Below are 9079 nucleotides of genomic sequence, written 5' to 3'. Positions count from 1 at the left end.
CACGCACGCAGACACACACACACACACACACACACACACACACACACACACACACACACACGCAATCACGCATGCAGACACACACACACACACACACACACACACACACACGCAATCACGCACGCACGCACACACACACACACACACACACACACACACACACACACACACACACACACACACACACACACACACACACATATCTCATTCCCTCTCCATGTGTCACTCACATCATGGAGTCATTTCTGCTTCAATCACATGCTGAAACGCTTTAGATTTCCAATATGATGACATGCGGCATTTCACTAATCAATTTTTCATCCTCGACTGTCTCTGTCAATATACTGAAGGCCAATATTTTCATAGCTATGCATGTTGGCCTGCATTATCATTGCATGTGTGTGTGGTTAAATGTGTGACAGATGTGTGTAGACAATCTGTGTTTTAGTTTGGGTTCGAATCGTTTTTGGATATGAAAATGATCCCTAATAATGTTCCCTAACCAAATACAATATGTATGTTTGGCCGGTGAGAGTTCTCAGACCTGATCTCAGTCCTCTGTCTGCTGTGTGAATCTGCGCAAGTTGCTGCTTGCCTGAAATTCATGCATTCCTCCCGTGCTGGCTAAACTTCTTCTGGAACAGTTCGCTACCAAAATGACAGCGTGTTCCTCAAATCATGTACTGCAAAACCATTTCACACGATAAACTGTATGCAGCCGTCCTCTAATTAATTATCTCTTTTAAATCTAAGCTGATGCCTGGTATACGAGTAGTTTCTTATTCTCGTTGCAGACTCAACCCCTCATCAGCTCTTGCCTGTTGCTTTTATATCTTGATGTTTTTTTTCGATAGCTTAGCATCTTCACAAGTGCACGTTTCAAGCTGAGACAGGGTTGCGCCTGATGAGACGGGTTCACACGAAATTTCACGGCAGCAACCCTCAAAGAGCGGGAATGTGATGAAGTGACAATCTGCCTCCCATTCGGTGAGCACGCACTACAGTTCCAGTCTGTTTACCTGGAAAAGTACGAGACAGTGAGGGAGTGAACCCCCTAAAATGCCATCCTAAGTCCTCACTCAGGGTGCCGCATCACACCCTTTAAAAAAAATAAAAAATAAAAAAAAATAGGGGATTGTTATCATTCAGCCACGACGCATTCGGTGGCAACTATGGATGCTGTCAGACACTATGAACTGGAATCCAATGAGACAGATTTCATCTTGAAGTGCCCTGGCTGCCACTTGAAGATATTTCTCTCTAAACCTGGACACAATCCTGTCATAATGGGATCAAGCCCTCTCTTAAAGAGAAATCCACGCCAAAAGTGATGGACTTGGCACTGCTGAGCGAACTGTATTGTAAAGTGTTGCCCCCCCCCCCCCAACACCTCCCTCTCAACAAAATGTCCTCCATTTTTGTCACGTATTGTTACACACTCACAGCACTTTGGTTGCAGCCTCAGTACAACAGCATACAATGTTGTAGCCACTAGTGATTCTGTGCTTTCAGTCTGGAGACTCTCAACAGTGGAAAAGCTCTCATATCAATCCATAAAGGTGAAACTGAAATAGACGAAGCACTTCATGCGAAATTGGGTGCACCAAACAGTACATTACAACACTTGGAATGTGTTTTATACGTTTTGTGTTTGAGTACATTTTGCAATTGTGCACTTCTGGATTTAAAGTGGTTTGCATTTGCGCTTTCACCTCTCCTCCCTTGAATTAAGCTTGGTAGCTAATGGGGATATGCAGCTTGCTGTCATTTACAGTGTGGATTTCAAGTGATTAATAAGTCAAAGCATTTCCACCTTCACACAGAAAGTGCACATGATGTTTTTTTTAAGCGCCTAAACTTAAATATAGCAGGTACGCAGCTTAGCAAATGTACCCAGCAGTGAGTGATACTCTCTCTTCAAAGAGTTTGAATGGTGTCTTGTTTGCTAGCTTTTCCAAAAACCCAAAACTACAAGAGCAACAGGGCCCTTCTGAAAGGCCAAGGAGTACCTCATTAGTGACATTAACTTGTTTGGATCACAAATTACATTCCTGATTATCATATTCACTGCATCAGTTTACATGACTTACTTTCCAACATTGTAATGTAGTAGCCTTATCACTGGGTTTGGTGAAGTTTAGCCTCCAGCTCAGTCAGTATTCGTTGAGGTTGTGTTATAGTGGCTTAACACTGGTTAGTCAGCATTCAGAAGCCTTTTCTTTTGTAATATTAAACTGAATTGAAAAAGTAGGTAGGCTGATAGTGGAAAAAAATGGTGTTAACTTAGACATACAGATTCCATCTGAGAAGGTACGCGGCTATCAAGTGTATATTCGAGATCCCTTACCGGTTTGCTTCATTAGCTGGCTAATTTAGCAAAGAGGTTGTTCGCTTAATTAGGTGGCTAGTTAAGCTAATTGGTTGTTCTTTCAACCAGCAACACTGACATTCACCCACTGAGGTCCCATTCTGTAAAAAAAAAAGACAAAGAAATGAAAGTAATCTGCCGCCACTATCGCTGTAGACTACATATTGCCGGCCTACCGTATGTGCTGCTTGAGAAGGGAACGCCTGGCGGGAGGTGGCAACAGTGAACGGAGGTCCGGGGCTCAGAGGACAGTCCGTTGTCCGTGCAGAAAATTATGAAGGACAGACGAGTCTGTGCAACTCTTCCAATTCCTTTGAAGGACGTACGAAGCAAACAGACGACGCTCTACAGCTAAGAAGTCGCGACAAAGTCTCTTCTGAAATAATAAAAAAAAAAGGGCATGTCGGCCATGTGCAAAGTACAATGTAGAGTTGTGGGAAAAGAAAACATGGATAAAAAAAAACACAAAAAAAAAAACAAATGAGACATTCCTGCAAGATGAATAAAAGACATTTTCAGGTCATGTGTGGCCGCCCGGAGAGGTGGCCTCATAACACCCAGGACCAGATCTCAAAGGTCCCATTGAGATGATGAGTGGAACAAACACACTCCTGTGTTTGAATGTGAGAGGCTCATAAAGCCATGCATGAGTAGTCACAGAGACATATTTAAGTCCAGTGACATACTCATAGTCTCTAATTAGCACCGATACTTTGTTGTAAAGGGCAAAGCTGTCTGCTAGCTTTTGGGTATGACACTCCTCCGATAACCTTCCAGTCATCATGAGGAGGAGGAGGAGGAGGAAGGAGTAAGAGAGAGAGAGAGAGCGAAAACACTATAACAACAGACGAAGCACTCACAATGACACTGTTACACTGTTTATGACTTTGCTAGGTTGTTTTTGTGTTTGTGTTTGTGGTGTTGTTGGTTCATTTGCAATGGAGTGGCTGTTCACACTGTCATCGTGTCATATTGTGTGCGAGGTGAATCAAACGTGTTGGACAATACAGATCAGCAAAGTAACAATGGATCAAATTTCACTCTGTATTTTACACCATTGTGTTTCCCATCACACTTTTCTCCTTCAACTGGCACATGCCAGACCAGAACCTGTGACTCCTCAAAAATGGGACCAAAAACGTAGAAATGAAGCGATTGATGGCAATTGTGTCCAGAGTGGCTATCGTGGTGTAAAGAGCAAATAGCAGGGCGTGCAATAGAGACGGCGAGGCAGTTAGGGCGCATATGTACACGAGGAGGCGCCAACAGTGATGGGGAGAGTCTGAGAAAATTGACTGTGTGGCAGTGCGACGCTGAGGGATTCTCAATGAGAGAAGCCAATTGACTTTGGATCAACTTGTGGGTCGAGATTCTGCTGCAAAAAAATGAACTACATATTACCATATTTGACATGATGATCATTCTCTATATTCTCTGTCTTATAAAGCAGACTCTCTCTTGCGCACGCACACACACACACACACACACACACACACACACACACACACACACACACACACACACACACACACACACACACACACACACGCAGATCCTTCCAGGTGCCAGTGGAGCGTGTACAGTAGGTGAGCTGAATGCTGTGATGGACCTGAAGCTCAATGAACCGCGAGGCCTCCACTCTCTCTGTCTTATGTCGGAACAGATGGCAACACTACCAAGCCTTGCACTCATCTATCATTCACCATTCATTTAGCCCGGCACAGTATAGGTGACTCTGTGTGTGTGTGTGTGTGTGTGTGTGTGTGTGTGTGTGTGTGTGTTTTTTCATGAAGGAAATTGTCTGTCAAACTTGGTCCTGCAGGATTTTGGGATCGGGGTTGAACCGATCCCGTAAACGTCGAACTAGATCTTTTAAAATATACATGCATGCATCTAAAAGTCACCGCACATCTGTTTGACAGGAAAAGGAGAGTATCCAATAGGTTCAGCAAAATGTATGCAGAAAGCTCATTGATAAAACACATCATGAGATGACGGCTGCCATGTGTCAACTGTGATTGCTGTGAACACTGCGGCACAGTGTTGGTGATGCCTGTCAAAACTCCTCCACTATTCTCTATGCTGCTCTCTCTACACTTCTGAAGCACTGCAGGAGAGGAAGGGCAGATGTGTAGTTAGCGTTTCAACTCATCATCTCTCTCTGTCTCTCTCTCCTTCCTTGTAGTCATTTCTGGGAGTATGGAGCCCCTCGGGCAAAAACGCTGAAACCATCTGCTCTGCTAAGTCTGCCTCCCCGTTCGACTTTTGCTTATAGCTTCTCCAGCTATCTCTCTCTGTGTGGTTCCTTTCTTCTCCTTCCCCTGAATAAAGCTGTGCTCTTCCACCTTCCATCGCTCCACTGATGGTTAAATCTCCTTTGTTTAGTCTGAGATAGCTTAACCCTCAATTCCCAGCACATTTTTATGTAAAATCAGGTTTTATCAACATTTCCTGCAATTAAAATATTTAAGCTCGATGTTATTTTTGAATTTAACAATTAGCCTCGATGGAGCTTTGAGGCACTGCTGGTTTTGTTGAGGGTGTTGTAAAGATGCTATTCAGAGATGCTAGATGCATGTTTTCTGCAATTATCCATCTCAAACCTCGTTAAGCCTTTTTTTTTCTCAACCATCTGCTTACACTAACAAGTAGTAGTGAGCTTAAACGTCTGGCTTCTGTGAAGACGGAGTGTCTTCACGGTTCTTGTTTGGATGTCAGCGTAAAAGATAACACAAGATGTTCCCAGTTTCTTATGTCACATACCTTCTGTCAACCTACAGCGAACAGCTGGTTAAATGTGCATGCTAACAGGCCTGTGCAACAGAGGCTTTTGAGGATTTCCCACCTGCCATGTTTCCAAACCATTGTTCAGAAACGTCCTGTTACCTCTCCAGACCTACAGCCCAGATCTCCTCTGGAGGTGTGGGTTGTACTCACCCTGTTAACAGACAGAGAGTAAAGCAGTGCAATTCTAATGATGTTTGCGGAAACTCATAACACATATTCTTCAAGTTCCTGACCCTCTGTAGTGTTATACCCCCCCCCTCCCCTGTTGCTATGCCTGTCAAGCTTTCCATTCACGCACTGCACATAAGCAGTTTACAGTGACGACAGCGACAGATCTACTACTCTCATCTCCCTTTTTAAGGTCTTTCATTTGATACTGGCAGATTGTGTAGCTAATTGAGCAAAAATTAAAAGGCATGAATTGCTCACACTTGTTCTCGCATTTCAATGTAAAGTTTTTTAGTCCTCACATGATATACCAGAGATGCAATTTGTTTTCCTGAGGGCCAAAAATGAATGTTTATGTTCTGTGAAATTACATTTCATTAGAATGTAAAATGTTTTACAGAAAATTAACTTCCTTCAATTACCTGTACCCGCTTTATCCCGAACAGGGTCATGGACGGGGCTGGTAGCCTATCCAAGCTGACTTTGGACGTAGACTGGGTTCACCCCAGACAGGTCGCCGTCACAGGGCCAGAACAAAAAGACAGACAATTAATGCCCACATTCACACCCACAGGGAAATTCAGAATCATAGATGAACTTAACATGCATGTCTTTGGACGGTGGGAGGAAGCCAGAGTACCCGGAGAAAACCCGTGCAGGCACATGGAGAACATGCAAACTCCACAAAGAAATGCCCCAGCCAAGGTTTGAACCCAGAACCTTCTTGCTGTCAGGCGGGAGTATTAACCACCACTTAATAGTAATTTGGTTATTTTGCAGAGATTATCGTCAAAAACTGGACATCTTCAGTCTTCTGACAGTATGTCACTGCCTCGGTCTCTCATCTTGACTGTCAACACAAAGTCGTAAAACACACCAACAACACATGAGCATCAGCAGGAGAGAGAGAGGAGGCCATACTTCTTCATATATAAGACCGAGGCCAATGTGATTTAATTGAGAAGCTAAACACCCGTACCCTGTACATAGCTGTCAAACATATTAGTAACATTTTAGCTGCACAAAAGTTCCAGTTCATTATCGTTACAGTTTAGATTTTAAAGCATTTCAGAATAAGGAGAAAAAGAATGAGCTTTTCAAATGCCCAAAAAAATAAGGTCTACCAATGGGCCCCAAATGTGTCTGCCCTGTTATATGCGAAACAAAATATTTGTATTCTCATCTAACCCTTTTTACCTGCTCCGGATAAGCAAGGCAGTATATGTGAAAGCAGCTCGCCTCACATGTTTACAAGAATTAAGAAAATATGGATGGCTTGAAAAATATAAATAAAGGGCGGCACGGTGGTGCAGTGGTTAGCATTGTCGCCTCACAGCAAAAAGGTTCAGGGTTCGAATCCGGTCCTGGGCCTTTCTGTGTGGAGTTTGCATGTTCTCCCTGTGCTTGCGTGGGTTCTCTCCGGGTTCTTCGGCTTCCTCCCATCACCCAAAAACATGCACCTCAGGTTAGTTGGCGCCGCGGTCGTGGCAGCCTCTTGCAGCAGCTCCCCCTCGGGATGCTGCTGTAGCAAAAGAATTTCCCCTCGGGGATTAATAGAGTACAATAAAAAACAAAATAAAAAAATAAAAAAAATCTCATGTCAGATAGAAAAGTCACAGATGAGAAGTAAGAACATGCTGGGAGTCACGGAAATCCTTCAGACTACAAAGAATCAGCAGCACTATCTGTTGTGCTCTCTGTCTTGCATCTTTCACTTTTTAAACTTGATTTGATCTGTCATTCAGCTTCACTCACTTTGTATCCCTCGTAATAGAAAGCCAGAGGGGCACATGGTTTAATTCACGGCAACAGGGGACCCGCTCTCTCCTGTAAACTCTTTCTGAACCTGATGAAGTCAAACGATCCAGCGTCCGTCGTATTCAACCAGTCCATTCTTTAGCTAATTAAAATGAATAGCCACTTAGCCAAATCAATTGGAAGAAGACTGCTGCACCACCAGCATCCATCTCTCCCCATGGATCACGGTGTGGAGCGACTGACGGAGGACCCGGACTTCTTCCTGGGTCTGCTTCCTTTAATTCCTGAAGACTTTTGTTTTTATGTCAGAGATCTAAGGCTTGAACGTTTATTGCGAGGGTGACACACACAAACACTCATACAGAAGTGGCAATAATGTATTCTTAAAATAATATTGCATACTGGACTAAGAACAGTAGGTTTTGTCAACAAACAGGCAGCATTTTGACAGCGCTTCAGCCGATGAATTATTCTGTTTATATCATGCTTTTATTATGCTGTTGAAAGCCCCCGCGTCACCATGAAGCACAAATCTGTACGTGTATTCAAATCTGAACTGAATCAAGGCGACAATACACGTCATTCAATTCAGCGCATAACAGTCCTCCTAAATTTTTAACAGCAGACGCAGAACAAAAGCAGAGAGCATCAGAAAAAAAAGGAACAGTGAACAATGAGGCAAAGTGTTTCAAACTACATAATACATTCACTCCATATTTAAGATGCTGCCGCCAAAGCAAAGTCCTTTCTTCACATCCAGCTTCCGGTATCATAGTAATTATAGTATGTTTCACTTCAGCATTCATGTCAATCAAATCTGAAATGAATCGGAGGCAATTTGATGAAGTCTTTGTCTCTGACTGAATGTTGTTGATCATAACCGGTTTGTTAACTTGCTTATGTAATACGCAATTTTCAAACAAGGACGAGAGTTATGCAATGAAGTTAGGGTGTTCAACTTCACAACTTTGAGGGAAGTACATGTGACGGACACAACCGTGACATCAGTCTGTCTCACACCTTCTCTGTCCGGTCACATTAACAGGTGGGAAGAAACTCAGTGAGTCTCAGTGGACTCTTTCTGTCTCTCACTGTCTCTCTCTCCATCAGTTGCACCTTTATATTTCTTTGCTTTCTACTGTCTCTCTTTTTTCCCCTTTTTACAGACAAACACTGACAGTATATAGTCAGAAAAGAGACAACACTGAGGTCAGGAAAATCTAGAAAACAGATGGATGATGATGACAAAGGCCCTTCTTCCTCACTATCCAGGTTTATCTGTGAATCTTTTGTCAATTCAGTGTGATCCGCTGGTGGGATGAGCAGCTATTATCACTGAGAACTGGATTAACTCGCCGATCACAGCGCTATTATGGTTTATGGAAAATACTGTACTCTAATAAGAGAGATGGAAAACTGCTTTAAGCCAATAATAAAATAACATTTACATGTTGAAATAAACGTCTTATAAAATTAGATACAGTGACATTATACATCACTAGATTTGCACAAATGTATTCCATGATGTGATGCTGAAATGGGCGTCTCAGACCACTGCAATCTGAAGCACAATATGCAAAAGGTCACACAGAGCATTAGAAATGCATCTGTTTTTTTTTTTTTTTTTGTATGGTTCTAAGTGCTCTGTAAATGGCAAGTGTCAAAATGTGTCAAATGATAAGCACTTCTGTGTCCTATGTTGCTACACTGCCCATCTCTGCCCAGATAGAGAGCAATCTGTTTTCCCAACTGAGCAAACAGGCCAAACCAGAGCACATAAAACACACGTGTACAGAAGTGTGCATGTACATGCATGCGGACAAACAAAACACAGGCATAAACACACATGTGCCTGCATAAGCACATTATACACATACTACATTAAAAAAAAAAAAAAGCAAAGAGAAGTGCAACTACTCTGGCACGGTCCAAACTGTAGCAGGGGCGCTGTAGCGGCAGAGGTGGGAAATAAAACTTTCCCTTAGTCAATGGAGTCGG

The 9079-nt window shown here is 42.9% G+C and overlaps 1 protein-coding gene across 1 annotated transcript in view; it reads right to left on the bottom strand.

The window, feature by feature from the left end:
* Positions 1–9079, bottom strand: part of dlgap3 (discs, large (Drosophila) homolog-associated protein 3) — a 126681-nt gene that overhangs the window by 77657 nt on the left and 39945 nt on the right. The window contains exon 2 of the mRNA XM_069176282.1: positions 5746–5817. The gene's annotated coding sequence lies outside the window, so the exon portion shown is untranslated. The remainder of the gene's footprint in view (positions 1–5745; positions 5818–9079) is intronic.

Source organism: Embiotoca jacksoni, unplaced genomic scaffold, assembly GCF_022577435.1.
Source record: "Embiotoca jacksoni isolate LCO1_2020_lvr unplaced genomic scaffold, fEmbJac1.0.p SCAF_7, whole genome shotgun sequence".
In the NCBI taxonomy this organism is placed as follows: domain Eukaryota; kingdom Metazoa; phylum Chordata; class Actinopteri; family Embiotocidae; genus Embiotoca; species Embiotoca jacksoni.
The sequence above is the reverse complement of the archived record's forward strand: the minus strand, read 5'-3'. Positions and strand labels throughout refer to the sequence as shown.